Source organism: Oryctolagus cuniculus, chromosome 9, assembly GCF_964237555.1.
Source record: "Oryctolagus cuniculus chromosome 9, mOryCun1.1, whole genome shotgun sequence".
Lineage (NCBI taxonomy): Eukaryota > Metazoa > Chordata > Mammalia > Lagomorpha > Leporidae > Oryctolagus > Oryctolagus cuniculus.
The window spans coordinates 57,620,107-57,634,125 of NC_091440.1; the positions used below are offsets into that span (position 1 = coordinate 57,620,107).

The following is a 14,019-nucleotide window of genomic DNA, read 5'->3' on the forward strand; positions in this document are numbered from 1 at the left end:
AAAATTATTTTGTCATATGCCATTTTAGGGGCTGACGATATGATGTAGTGGGTAAAGCTGACTCATGAGATGCCAGCATCTTATATGGGCATCAGGTGGAGTCCTGGCTGCTCCATTTCTGATCCAACTCCCTGCTAATGACCGGGAAAAGCAGGGAGGATGGCCCAAGTCCTTGGGCCCCTGCATCCACATGGGAGACCTGGATGAAGCTCCTGGCTCCTGTCTTCAGCCTGGCCCAGCCCTGGGTTTTATAGCCATCAGAAGAGTGAATCAACAAGTGGACGATCTCCCTCTCTTTCTCTCTGCCTCTCTCTCCTTCCCTTTCTCTCTCTCTGAGTTTCAAATAAATAAATAAATCTTTAAAAAGCAATATATACTTTTTAATAATCAAGATATATTTGTTAACAATGATGTTCTTTAAGAAATATAGAGTTAATAACGTTGAAGCATAGAGTGTATGTCTTAAATAATATGAAGTTTTTTCAATATAAAAATACTTCATTTTTACCATTTTCAATAATTGAATTTTGACATATCAAATTTTTTAATTCTAGTTGTTATTTCAATCTTAAAAAATACAATCACAGTAAATGCAGTGTTTAATCTTTTTTCATGTGACATATTCATCATAAATTTATAAAAGAAGTACAAGTATGTATAAATTAAGACTGGACTATAGACCAGCGCCGCGGCTCATTAGGCTAATCCTCTGCCTGCAGCACTGGCACCCCGGTTCTAGTCCCTGTTGGGGTGCCAGTTCTGTCCCGGCTGCTCCTCTTCCAGTCTAGCTCTCTGCTATGGCCTGGAAAGGCAGTGGTGGATGGCCCAAGTCCTTGGGTCCTGCACCCACATGGGGGACCAGGAGGAAGCATCTGGCTCCTGGCTTGGGATCAGAGCAGCACACCTGCCGTGGCGGCCATTTTGGGGGTGACCCAACAAAAAGTAGCATGTATTTCTTGTATAATCAATTTTGTAGTCTTTTCAAGTTATCACTTTGCTGAGTTCTATCAGAAAAAAAATCATAATTCAGTACCTCTAATAGCACGGACGTTTAACGATGTGGATATTCTCTTTTGGTAATTTGCAGGGTCTTAGTCCACCCGTAGGAGGATGGACTGGGTCTGAGGAAAGCTAAGTGTGCCACTCACCCATTTCCTAGCCTCATGAACCTGGAGACAATCAGACGCAGCAGGTAGCCAAGTCAAGCAGGGACTCGTTTATTTCACCTGTAACAAAGTCTTTTAAAGCACAAAACTGAAGTCATTGGGGCAGGGCATAAGGACCAATCAATCACTTAAAAGATCATTTTACGGGGCGATTTTTATAGGACTAGCCATATGTCTATATACTTGTCATCAGTCGTCGTCACTTCCCTTGATGTCGCACAGCCAATCATCTTTGGTGGTAAATAACATTGAGTTCCACCCATCTTACTTCCTCTGGATGCCATCTTCTTTGCCCCTCTGGCAGGGCCCACTGGAGAGGAGGCCGCCGACATCATCGTCGACAGCCTGGTCCCTCTCCATCTGGTTCCCAATGGTCCTCTTGCTGGGGGAAGTGGTGACCATGTGAGGGGCTCCAGGATCCACTCCTCCTCCTTGCGCGACAGCAGTTTATTCATGGCCGGCCCTGGGCACACGCTCCAGCTCACAGTCCCACTCCTCCAGCGCCTGCAGGCTGTAGATGAAGAAGTCCTGCATGCGCTGCAGCCGGCCCTGCGCCTCCTGGAGCCAGGCGCACTTCATGTTGACCCCATCTTTGGCGCAGCCCAGGGGCCCCTGTCGTCCGCACCGCCCGGTCCAGAGCCGGAGCCGCTACTGCCGCGCCCCCTGCGGGGCTGCTGTCCCCCATGGCAGCAGCCGGGGCCACGTGCACATGCGCTGGGCCCCTCCCTGCGCCTCCATCCCCGGGACACCCGCTGGCTGGCTCCAGGCCCTAGCTCGGGTTAGTTTGCAGCTTGGCTCCGCACAGTTCTGCTCCGCGCGGCTCAGGCAGGGGTGCACTGGGGCAGCTGCGTGTGCGGAGCCCCTAGGCCTGCCCTGGCCACGCCATGGCCGCGCTCATGCCCCACAGTAATTTAGCATCATGTAATCTAGGCTTCTAGAATTCTCTCCTTTCTCTCAGTTTCTGATGTCATGATGTGTGGAGAAGGTGGGTATATAGGACCTCATGGAGGTGGTGAAAAGGTAACTTGCATACTGGTTCCGTAATAAATGCTAGTGTTGCCCTTGAACTCTTCTCCTTGCATCATTAGTTCTCTCTCACCTGCTACTGCTGGTCCACCAGGAACTTGCTGGTTTAAGACCATAGCATTTGTACTTTGGGTAAATTCTGCCTCAACTTAGTCATACCCAGTGATTTCCCTGAGATGTACTCCAACTCTAGTGGCAATTTCCTACTGTTTGGATGCAATTCACATTTTTCCTCCATCCAGTTACCATAATCTGAGTTATGTGACCCCTGCAGTCACTTTGACATCTCCCATAAATACTCCCTTGTCATGCCCCAAAATTTTTCACATAAACCCCCTTAATGAAATGTGAGTTCTGAGTTGCAGTAACACACTCAGTAAGCAATGTGTTGACAACTAGAGCTAAGTCCAGAACCCTAGCTAGGATTATTATAATTTTAGCTCAACATGTGTGCATTTCCTAGTATCTAAAACACTATTTCTGAAATTATCTTCAGTTTATTAATGCTTTCCCTCAGGAAGCTTGCAGAATGAGAAGATCGCAACACACTTGTCTTAGTATGTTTGTATCCTACATGTTTCCATAATTAGTCTGTATCAGAAATGAAAGATTTTCAACACATTCCATGTCACAAAATTTCTTTAAAAGATTTTGCCTATTTCTACTGAAAGTTAATGTGAACTTGTTAGTGATGGAGAAATTGGAAACACAATAACCAATAGAACAGACAGCTAAAATCATGCTCAGAAAGTAATACTTAGAAATAGCACAGTTGTCTATTTTTTACATTGATTTATTTATTTGAAAGTCAGAGTTAGAGATAGAGATAGAGATGAGGAAAAGAGAGAAAGATCGATCTTCAATCCACTGGTTCATTCCCCGAAATGGCCACAACAACTAGGGCGGTACCAGGCCAAAGTCAGGAACCAGGAATTTCTTCCAGGTCTCTCACATGGATGGTAGGGGCCTAAACACTTGGGCCATTGTCTGCTTATTTTTCCAGGTCATTAACATGAATTCGGCTCAGAAGTGGAGCAATCAGGGCCCAAACTGACACCCATATGGAATATTAGCGTCATAGTTGGTGGCTTTACCTGCTATGCCATATCATCGCTGTCTTGGTTTTAAATTCTGGGTCTACTTGCTATTTTCCTTAATAGCAGAGAGACAATGTCTATGCTGCACACACACACACATATGGAACTCCATGATCATAGCTCTTATATTATAATTTTATTAGCATATAAGGCAATTATAAGTTAGATAATTATTTTCTTTCCCAGAAAAACATAGAAACTTGGATTTAAATAAGTATCTCAATGCAATTGCTATTTGGTCATCAAAGCATAAATGCCTTATTCTGTATCAGGTATAGCAGCCTGACTGAAAATTATTATCTCCCAAATCTATAGCAAGGAAAATGAATTTCTAGGGATACAGGGAAAAAAAACTGACTAAAACTGTAAAAAAAATTGATATATTTTTAAAAAAATTACTTCATGATAGTTTCAAAGTGATTTTCTACTAAAGCACTTATCTGTTGATTTTTCTTAACCTTACACTGTAAAAGTAACAAATGGAGTTAACCTGATGAAAAAATTAAATAATTTGCCATCATTAGTATCATGCAAAATTTAAATTTTACAAATGTAGTTCATTTCATGCACCTTATGGTTCAGTGTAAGAATCAAACTAAATTAATGGATTCACATATTGAGCATTTTCTCATAAAGAAGCTGAAAATATTGATATTTGTAATAGAAGTAATCTTCAGAGAGCTAAAATTAAAGGATTTCTGTATTTCTCTTTTTATTGCTCTACTGTGACTATCTACTGCTATTTAGTTCTTATAGTTTGATTCCCTGTAATATGGGTTCCATTTAACATGCATTTGATATCATTGTGTGAAAATCTTTTTGTTTACATACAAGAGATCAAATACAGTTTCTAGAGCAGGAGAGTGAAAAAGGGGGATTTATATTTTAAAAAGTAAATGTGTTGGTAAATTTTTCCAAAGACTGTGTGGTAGACCAAAGTTTTATGGACTGAACAAAGGTCATTCTTGAGAGCAGGATACATGAGATATGGGATCTTCCCTCCCCTTTGCTGAAAGCATATCAAGAAATAAGCTTACCAAATGAACTGAAAACTAGGCTTTGACCTTCTCAAAGAAGGAGCTGGCGATTGAGGTGCAATGCTAATGTGCACAGACATTCTACTAAAACTGGGTGGCAACAGTGCAAAAATGAATGAATGAATGAATGAATGAATGAAATAATATCCAAAATGCTGGGTTTGTCAATCTACCCCTGGTCAATGGGACTTTTAAGTATCAGAGGCCTATTTAGATTGTGTGTGTTCTTGGTGTGACATTTGGTAGTTTTATCTTTCAGAGACATTCTGTCCCTGCCCACCAAAACCGTTATTTATTTTTTTCTTGCTATAGCAGACCTTTTTTTTCCCTCTTAAAAATTTTAATTAACATATGGTTACTGTATTTCATTATGGTGTACAGTGTATTCCAATACATGTGTACAACGTGTAGCATCATATCAGGATAATTGACATATTAATCACCTCAAATATTTATCATTTCTGTGTTGAGAACATTTTAAATCTTCTCTACTGGCTTTTCCAGCAATGTGTAACCAATTGCCAATCATAGTTATCTCACTCCTGTGTAGAACATTAGAATTCATTCCTTCTATCCACTTTGCCCTGGTATTCATTAACCCTTGTCTCGCCAGCCTTGCTGCTGCATATCTTTCAGTCTCCAGAGAGGCGCTATTCCATTCTAACTTCTATGAGAGCAACACTTTAGCTTCCACTTTTTCTTTGTTGGATTTTGCATGTTTCTGCCTATATTAGCCCACTGTCTTCACAAAGGATCTACTTCCATTAAAACCCTTAACATATAGTCATAGTTATCTAACTTTCCTGTTAATTTCAAAACCCGTGACCTATCGAAGGGTAATTCCAATGCTTCCCTTGTTTCTTAACACGATTTCTTGTCCTATTTTTTAAAGATGTGTTGTAGCTTTTCCTCCCATTCCCCTAACCCCCAAGGGCCACTCCGGCTGCACTGCTCTTGCTCTGAGCTCGCAGTGCCTAGTCGTCCTCTCCATCCAGCTGCCATCATGATTATCTACCCGGGCCCCATCAGTCACAATGAGATGCTCTGACATTTATGAGACTCGAGAGATCAGAGGTGAGCTATGCCTAGAGGTGGAGAGGAAGATGGTCAGTGGGACAGAGGGTAGCATTGATGATTCGGCCATTGGTGGAAATGCCTCCGCTGTAGGCCTGGAGGGCCAAGGTACTGAAAGCACGGGGATCACTGGTGTTGGTCTTGTCACAAAAGAAGCCTACCATAAATATATCAAAGATCGCATGAACTCGATCAAAGGCAAACTTGAACAGAACCAGAAAGAGTAAGACATTTTACGACGGGCTGCAGAACAAATCAAGCACATCCTTGCTAATTTCAAAAACTCCCAGTTCTATATTGGTGAAAACATGAATCCAGATGGCATGGTTGCTGTGCTGGACTACCGTGAGGATGGTGTGACCCCATTTATGATTTTTTAAGGTTGGTTTAGAAATAGAAATATGTTAACAAAATTGACGATTACTTTGGGTCTATCACTGCTCATCGTAACTGGTTGCTGCTCATCCAACCAACACCAGGATTTCCAAAAAAATGGCACTGATGTTATCTTGAGCTCTTCATTTATTTTGACCGTGATTTACTTGGGGTGGAGGCATTGTTTTTAAGGAAAAAGACATTGTCATGTGGGTTGTTTAAAAATGAAATGCATTTAAACTCAAAGGAGAAGATGATTTGTAATTATTTGCTGAAAGCCAGATAATGGGAAATGAGGTAAATGATATACAAGATAATGAGAGACGAGGTAAATGAGCCTTTGGTGTGAAGTTTAGTTATTTTGATGAGGTCTTTTGCTATGATTAATGTTTGCTATAGTTTTAGGAATCAAGAAGAATCTATTTCTTGATTTTGCCTCCAGTGCTATCTTTGAGCTTTCCTAACAAGGCCTACTTAGATTGAGACTGATTGTTGCTAATATTTTACTTGCAATCCATTGTATTATACTGAAACCATATTAGTGTGGTGTAAATACTGGGAATGTGAGACATTATATAATCTTATGATTTAATGTTAATTTTTAATGAGATTGCATCTCTAAATGATTAAAATGACAGTCTTTTTTCTTTCTTTCTTCAGTCTCCTTAGGTGACTCATGAAGGCAGGAAAGAAATGACTTTTACCCTAAACAGGAGGACCTGGAGAGGTCTTTGTCACTGGAAAGTAACATATTTCTTTATGATTAATTTTCCTCTTTCTCTCCCAGAGCCACAAAGGGAACTTTTTCTCAGTTTTCACTAGAACTCAATGAAGTTCCTGAAGATTAAACTCACAAAAGTGTGCCCTCCTAATTCTCTTTTCCTTCAGTATTGATTTCAGCCCAATTTGGCAAGTTAATTGCTCCAGCAGCTTCTGCTCCCAATAATCTGATCTCAGCTGTAACTTTCTGAATCTTCCTGTCCCTCCAGAATTTGGGGTGGTAGTTTACCTAAGTCCTCAGAACCTTAATGGATTCAAAAAAGGTCACTGACTTTCAATTTAATCATACATTTGTTATTGAAAGAATGAGAACTCTTTGCATTTCAAGCTGAAATAGAGAACTTTAAACTGACTTTCAAAGTAGAATTTAAATATTACTTGAAAATATTTGCAAATAGTTTAACTCATGATTAAATAATTTAGATTTAATTATAAAAACAAGCACTAATTATTTCATGTCTGTAATGTTTCAATTTATGCATTAATTTATTTGCTTATTTATACCTTATCTATTTAAAATCTCGTCCATTTAGAAACTAACACCTCAATGATTTATTTATTTTGATCAATATTTTCATAAAGTATTTAGTCATTCTTAATGTACAGTAGTTTCTAAAGTATATTTGACTTGCTAATGCAATTTTATCACTTAATAAAGAGTAGATTTGAGGGGGAAAATGCCTCAGTTACACAAAAATGTTTTTAGCAAGAAATTGCATTACAGTTTATTTTTCAGATATTTTGCAAATAAAGCAAATCAATCATGGAAAACATATTTGAGAAACATCTGCTTTCTTTAACTTGCATAGAAAGAAACAATGGATTTGTTAGAGTATTTTCCATTAATTGTTTCTATTGTGTGTGAATTACCCTGAATATCCAATACATTTTATTCCACAGTCTTTCATTAAAACCAAAGCAGCTAAAGTTCTTGGGCCATCATTTTCTATGCTACATTTAATATGCAAACTAATTTTGAAAGGCAAGAGGCACCTGCATCACAGATTTCAAAGGAATTTGCATAATAAATATAGTACAGACTCAAAGCTTGCCTTGTAGAGGACAATGACAGATGTGTAAGCAGTTTTGTGTGAGAGTCTTGCATAACAAAATTTGCTTTAGAGTTGAATTTCAGGGTCGGGGTAGGACAAGCAATCTATTATAGGATAAACATTTCATGTAAGCAAACATTCTAAATTAAAGCATCCAAGATTTATTATCCATGTAAGTTATGGTGGAGAGTGTGCTCTTATTTTATCAAGAAATCTTGGATTCTCCACTTGATTGAGTGGCTCAAATTTGAATATAAGACAATATCACCACTTTTCAGATTGGCTTGTGAAAAAGCACTAAATTCTCATATTATCCTCTTCTCCATTTAGTTTTCTTATTGCATTTACTCTTATTAGTCTTCCTGAAAATTATTTGTAATCTTATGTGATTGTTATAGTCATAAATATTGAAAACAATAAAGTATTACTGATCAATATAAAATTAAATCTTGTTTAAAAATATTTTCTATTTTTGAAAACTACGGCTATGCATAAAAGTCATTGCATAAAAAAGCTTTCCAGGATAGCTAGTTCAGAGAGAAATTCCTTTCAACAGCTTTTTAACACAATGATCGATTTGTGATTTACCAACTTCACTGTTGTAGCCATGGAACACCTGAAATAAACAATAAACAGCACCCTACATCTACCAAAAATACAAATGATCATTACAGACTATTATGAAAATAACCATACACATAGAAAAATTAAGAATGTAGAAGGAATGGATAATTCCTAGGCACATGTAGCCTACAAAAATTGAATCATGGAGCATAGAAAACTGGAACAGAGTGGTAACACCTAATGAGATTGAAATAATCACAAAATCTTATCAACAATGAAAAACCTGAGACAGTATGGCTTCATCGTTGAATGTTACCAAACTTTCAAAGAACTGATACCAATCCTTCTCAAATGATTCCAAGGTTCCAAAAGGTAGGTAACGTGTCCAAATGAATTCCATAATACCTGAAATATTCTGATACCAAAATCAAACAAGGAAACAAGAAATTAAAAAAATGAAAACTAGGGGCCGGCACGCTGGCATAGAATGTAAAGCTGCTGCCTGCAGTGCTGGCATTCCATATGGGCGCCAGTTCGAGACCAGGCTGCTCCACTTCCAGTCCAGCTCTCGGCTATGGCCTGGGAAAGCAGTAGAAGATGGCTCAAGTCCTAGGGCCCCTACACCCATGTGGGATATCCAGAGGAAACTCCTGGCTCCTGGCTTCGGATCAGCACAGTTCCAGTCGATGTGGTCATCTGGGGAGTGAACCAGCAGATGGAAGACCTCTTTCTCTCGCCTCTCCTTCTCTCTCTGTGTGATTCTGACTTTCAAGTAAATAAATAAGTCTTTAAAAAAAAAAAACTAAAAAAAAAAAAAAATACAGGAAAACATTTCTAATGAACATAGAAGCTGATTGATTTAAAAAATACCAGCAAATCAAATCCAATAGTACATTAAACGATTATATATCTTGATCAAATGAGTTCTACATACCCAAATCTGTAAATATAAAATCATATCAACAGAATGAATGGTAAAAACTATATGATCATCTAAATAGATGCAGGCTATAAAAACCTTCAAAAATTGGATGCAGTGGTACTTTGCCTCAATACAGTGAGGTCTCTCTATATCAGCTCCACAGCCTGCATAATATTTTATGGGAGAAAAATAAAGTAATTTCCTGTAAGAGCAGAAACAAGGCAAGGAAATATACATTCAGTAGTTTTATTTAATATCTTATTGGAAGTTTTAACTGTAGCAGTATAAAACAAGAGCAAGAAATAGAGAGAATGCAAATAGGAAAGGAGAAGTTTGCATTGTACCTGTTTGCAGATGACATGTTTTATACATAGAAAAACTTAAATACTTCACAAAAATATTAGCATCGACAAAAATTTCAATAAAATTGCAAGGAAGAAAATCAACATGCAAAAGTCATCTGCTTTTTAATATACCAGTAATGAACATATTGAGAAAGAAATTCCATGCACAATACAAACACACAAAAGAAAAAGCTAGGAACAAATTTAATCAACAGAGAAATGATCTCTACCTTGACAATTATGAAATATTGATGCAAGCAACTGAACAGGACATGATAGTTTTCAGAATAGATAACAATCATGATGTCTGATCTCAAGACATACTATAGGCCTATACCAGCCAAGACAACATGGTACTGGGATAAAGAGAAACAGACCAATGGAAAAGAATAGAGAGCCCACAAGCAAATCCACACATTTATAACTTATTTTTGGTGAAAGCCTCAACAGAATATGAGTGCATGGGAGACAGAAAAATTTCTTCATAATAGCAGAAAGACAATACATGTTCATAGATTAGAAGAATTAATATTGCTAAATTGCTCATATTATCCAAAACAATCTACAGTTTCAGTGCAATCCCTAAGAAAATACCATTCTTCACACAGACAGGAAAAATAGTTCTAAAGTGTGTATGGAATCACAGTCAACCTTCAGTAGCCAAAGCAATCCTGGGTCAAAAGGACAAAATTGAAAACATCATGATACCTGATCTCAAGACAAACTATATGGGCTATAGTAATCAAAATAGTGTGGTATTGGAATAAAGACAGAAACATAGACCAATGGAATAGAATAAAGATCCCAGAAGTAAATACATGATTTAAATCTTATTTTTTACAAAAGCCACAGAATGTCTGAGCACACTGGAGAAAGAAAAATGTCTTCTACAAATGGTGCTGGGAAAATTTGGTACCCATATGCAAAACACAGAAACTTTACCCCTATTTTTCACCATATTAAAAATAATCGACTCAAAATGGAGAACAAAAACTTTGGAACTGCTGGAAGTCAGTGAAGGAGAAATAATTTAGAACATTAGTCTTAGTAAATATATTTTGAATATGAAACCATAGCACAGGCAATAAAAAGAGAAATCAAAAATCAAGATTACAATTAACTGAAGAAGCTTCTGTACAGCAAAGGAAATATTGAACAGAATGAAGAGAAAACTGATGGAATAGGCAGAAACATTTGGCAACTGTTCATCTGATAAGGAATTAAGTTCCACAAAATATTAGGATCCCAAATAGCTCTATAGCAAATCTGAGCAAGTGACTAAATAAAATTCTTTCAAAAGAGCATACAACATGTTCAACAAGTATTGGAAGAAATGCTGAGCATCCCTAATTATCAGGAAATGTGAATCAAATCTACAGTGAGATATCATCTCACCCTAGATAGAATGTTTATAATCAGGGCCCAGCATTTTGACACAGTAGGTAAAGTGGCCACTAGGGATGCAGGCATCCAATATAAGACATATTGGTAGGACAGTTTGAGCCCCAGCAGCTTTACTTCAAATCCACTTCTTTGCTGTTGTACCTGAAAAAACAGTCAGGGATGCCACCCAAGTGAGAAACCCAGATGGAATCCTTGGTTCCTGGCTGCAGCCTGGTCCTGCCCTGGCTGTTGAAGACATCTGGGGAATGAGCCAGCAGATGAAACTCCTCTATTTCTCGTCTCTCCCTCTCTGTCACTCTGCCTTTCAAATGAATAAACAAGTCCTTTAAAAAAGAATAACTATAATAAAAAAGACTATAACCAAGCAAGTGGGGTTAGGGATGCAGAGAAGGGGAAACCTCAGACATTTTTAGTGGGGATGTAAATTAGCACAGCCACAATGGAAAATAGTATGGGTGCTCCTCAACAAGTTAGAAATACAACTACAGTATGATGCAGAAATCTCACTACGGAAAAAAAACATTTGCATTAGCACATTTATTATGTCCTATTCAAAATTGCCAAGATAAAGAAGCAACGTAGATATTCATTGATAGATGAAAGAGTTTAAAAACTGGTTATGTACACAATGTCATATTCTCAAAAATAAAAAAAAAAATTCCATTACCTGCAACATAGATAGAACTGGAGGACAATTATATATAGTTATATTAGATAAAATGAACCAGGCTCAGAAAAAAGAGACGCTGCATGTTCTCGTTTATAGGTGGAAAGCAAACTGATCTCAAAGAATCAGCAAATAGAATAGTGGTTACTCAAACTTGAGGAGGGTGTGTGAAAGGGAAGCCTGGACATAAGATGGTTAAGGGAGGGATACTTTTGAATAGGAGAATAACTTGTAACATTTCAGAACACAGTAGAATAATGCTTGACCATATTTGATTGACTTTTTTGAAAACTATAGAGAAGATTTTGGATGTTCCTTACAAAAAGAAACGATATACGTCTGAAGTGATAGATATTTCAATCTTTCTGATCTGGTCATTACACATCAGATACATATGTTGAAATGCCACACGGTATCCAATAAATGTTTACAATTACTATGTGATAATTAAAAATATAAATAAGTAAACTGAGTTTGAATAAAAAATAGGGGAACCTGATCTGGCCCATTAATAGTAATAATAGTATTAATAATAGTAAAGATAATTGAAAGTGAATCTTGATGTGAATGGAATGGGAGAGGGAGCAGGATATGGGAGGGTTGCAGGTGGGAGGGAATTTATGGGGGGAAAAGCCACTGTAATCCATAAGTTGTACTTTGGAAATTTATATTTGTTAAATAAAAGTTAAAAAATAGTATTAATAATAGAAGACGTAGGGTGAAGGACATATGAAAACTATTTCTATTACTACAACACAATTTTCAATATTTCTTCCCTGTTTTTAGAAAAAAATGAAAGTAAGTTATTATACATTTTTAATACTCTGTGAGGCATCATAAAAGCACCTGAAGACAGAGTATGATAAGTTATAGGACAATAGCCTAAAACTAAACATTGAGATAAAAGGCAAGCTGTCATATCTCTTAAGTCAAAATGATGTTACATGAAAGTATTTAGAAATATTTAAAATAAAACTAGAAAAGAAAAAGTACAGATGAAACCAATAGAAAACAAAAGATTAAATCAGTAGTTTCAAATCTAAGCATATCAATGATTATATTAAATATAAATACCTTAAGATTATATGGAACATTCAGGTTGTCTCATAAATTAAAGGAAAATAGTCATCTTGCTCAGCTGCCTAAGACAACTGAATACACAATATCTTCAAAATGCCACAATAACTGGGCTTCTCAATCCCAGATATACTACTGGTTAAACTGACTAATGCTTTGATTATTTCTCTCTTTTTCCCTATCCCCACATGGATTGTTTAGGCAATGAAGTTAGCCAAATAGCAAGTAAACAAGTTAATTAAATGATCTAAATCATTAACTTATAGCAAATTCCAAATAATCAAGTGAATACTATGCAAGAACAGTCAGACTCAATTTCCACACATATCAGAACCATTTATGAGACCATTGTTCATCCAACCTACTATATGAAATCATTCATAAGGTCATGATATTTAGTATGAGATAGTATTTACCTTTATGATTATATTATTTAAAAGATTGTTCTAAGTAAGAATAAATAAAATACTAGAGGGAAATCATTTAAAGAATTAAACATCAGATAAAGGAGAAAGATAAAAAATATGCTTATTATCATATATACTCATATGTACTGAACAATTCAAAAGGCATGTCTAGTTACTCTTAGCATAGTTATGGTACTTAATCTAGAGGTTTGTTTGGGTTATGTGAGTATAAATTGTCATGACAGGGTTGGATCAAGAGATAATAATCTGCTGTCTGTGAGATACAATCACAACTTGGATGAAATCCAAATTGTACATCCACAAGAATACAAAGGCTTGCATCATATGGCCCTTGACTTTGCAATAGCATCCCATGTGCTTGGAACACTGGCCATTCTTTTAATCTCTTTGTATCTTTAGTGCCTTTCATTGAATATAATACCTAGCTGAAATGACTTTATCTATGATTTCCCCAATAGTAGGTGTCTCTTCAGATTACAGCTGAAATTTTGCTTTTTGAGATACCACCCCTGAGCTCTCTGTACAAATTTCACCCTCTCTATCATTGCTTTATACTTAGAAGATAATTTACTTTCATTATCAATTTTTGAACATTAATGACCAAAGGGAAAACACCAAAACAATAATATGTCACATACCGCCATCAAGCTCTTAAAAGATCTTATTCCATAGACTAGCTATTCCAGACACGTTCAGTGAAAAAATGATTAGCCACCATCATAAGCCTTTTATGAGCTAGAGATTTCTTAAGAAATTTAAGAATATTTCTCTAAGCCTGAAAATACATTTAAATTTTCAAGAAACTGTATTTAATTCATAGATGGACCTCAGTGCTTGAGATTTACTATTATTCCTGAGAACATTAATTAGCATACAATAACATCCACACCCATTACCTAGAACATTGCCTGATTTAAAATATCTCCAAAGCAATTTAACAAATGTTAGTTAGGCTTGCAATATATGATTATACAAGAAAAATAGACAGCCAGTTTAACCAGTTGCA

General features: G+C 36.8%; 1 pseudogene; it reads left to right on the top strand.

The window, feature by feature from the left end:
• Positions 1 to 5,329: 5,329 nt before the first annotated feature.
• LOC100356558 (translationally-controlled tumor protein pseudogene) lies at positions 5,330 to 5,808 on the top strand (annotated as a pseudogene).
• The last annotated feature ends 8,211 nt before the right edge of the window (positions 5,809 to 14,019 follow it).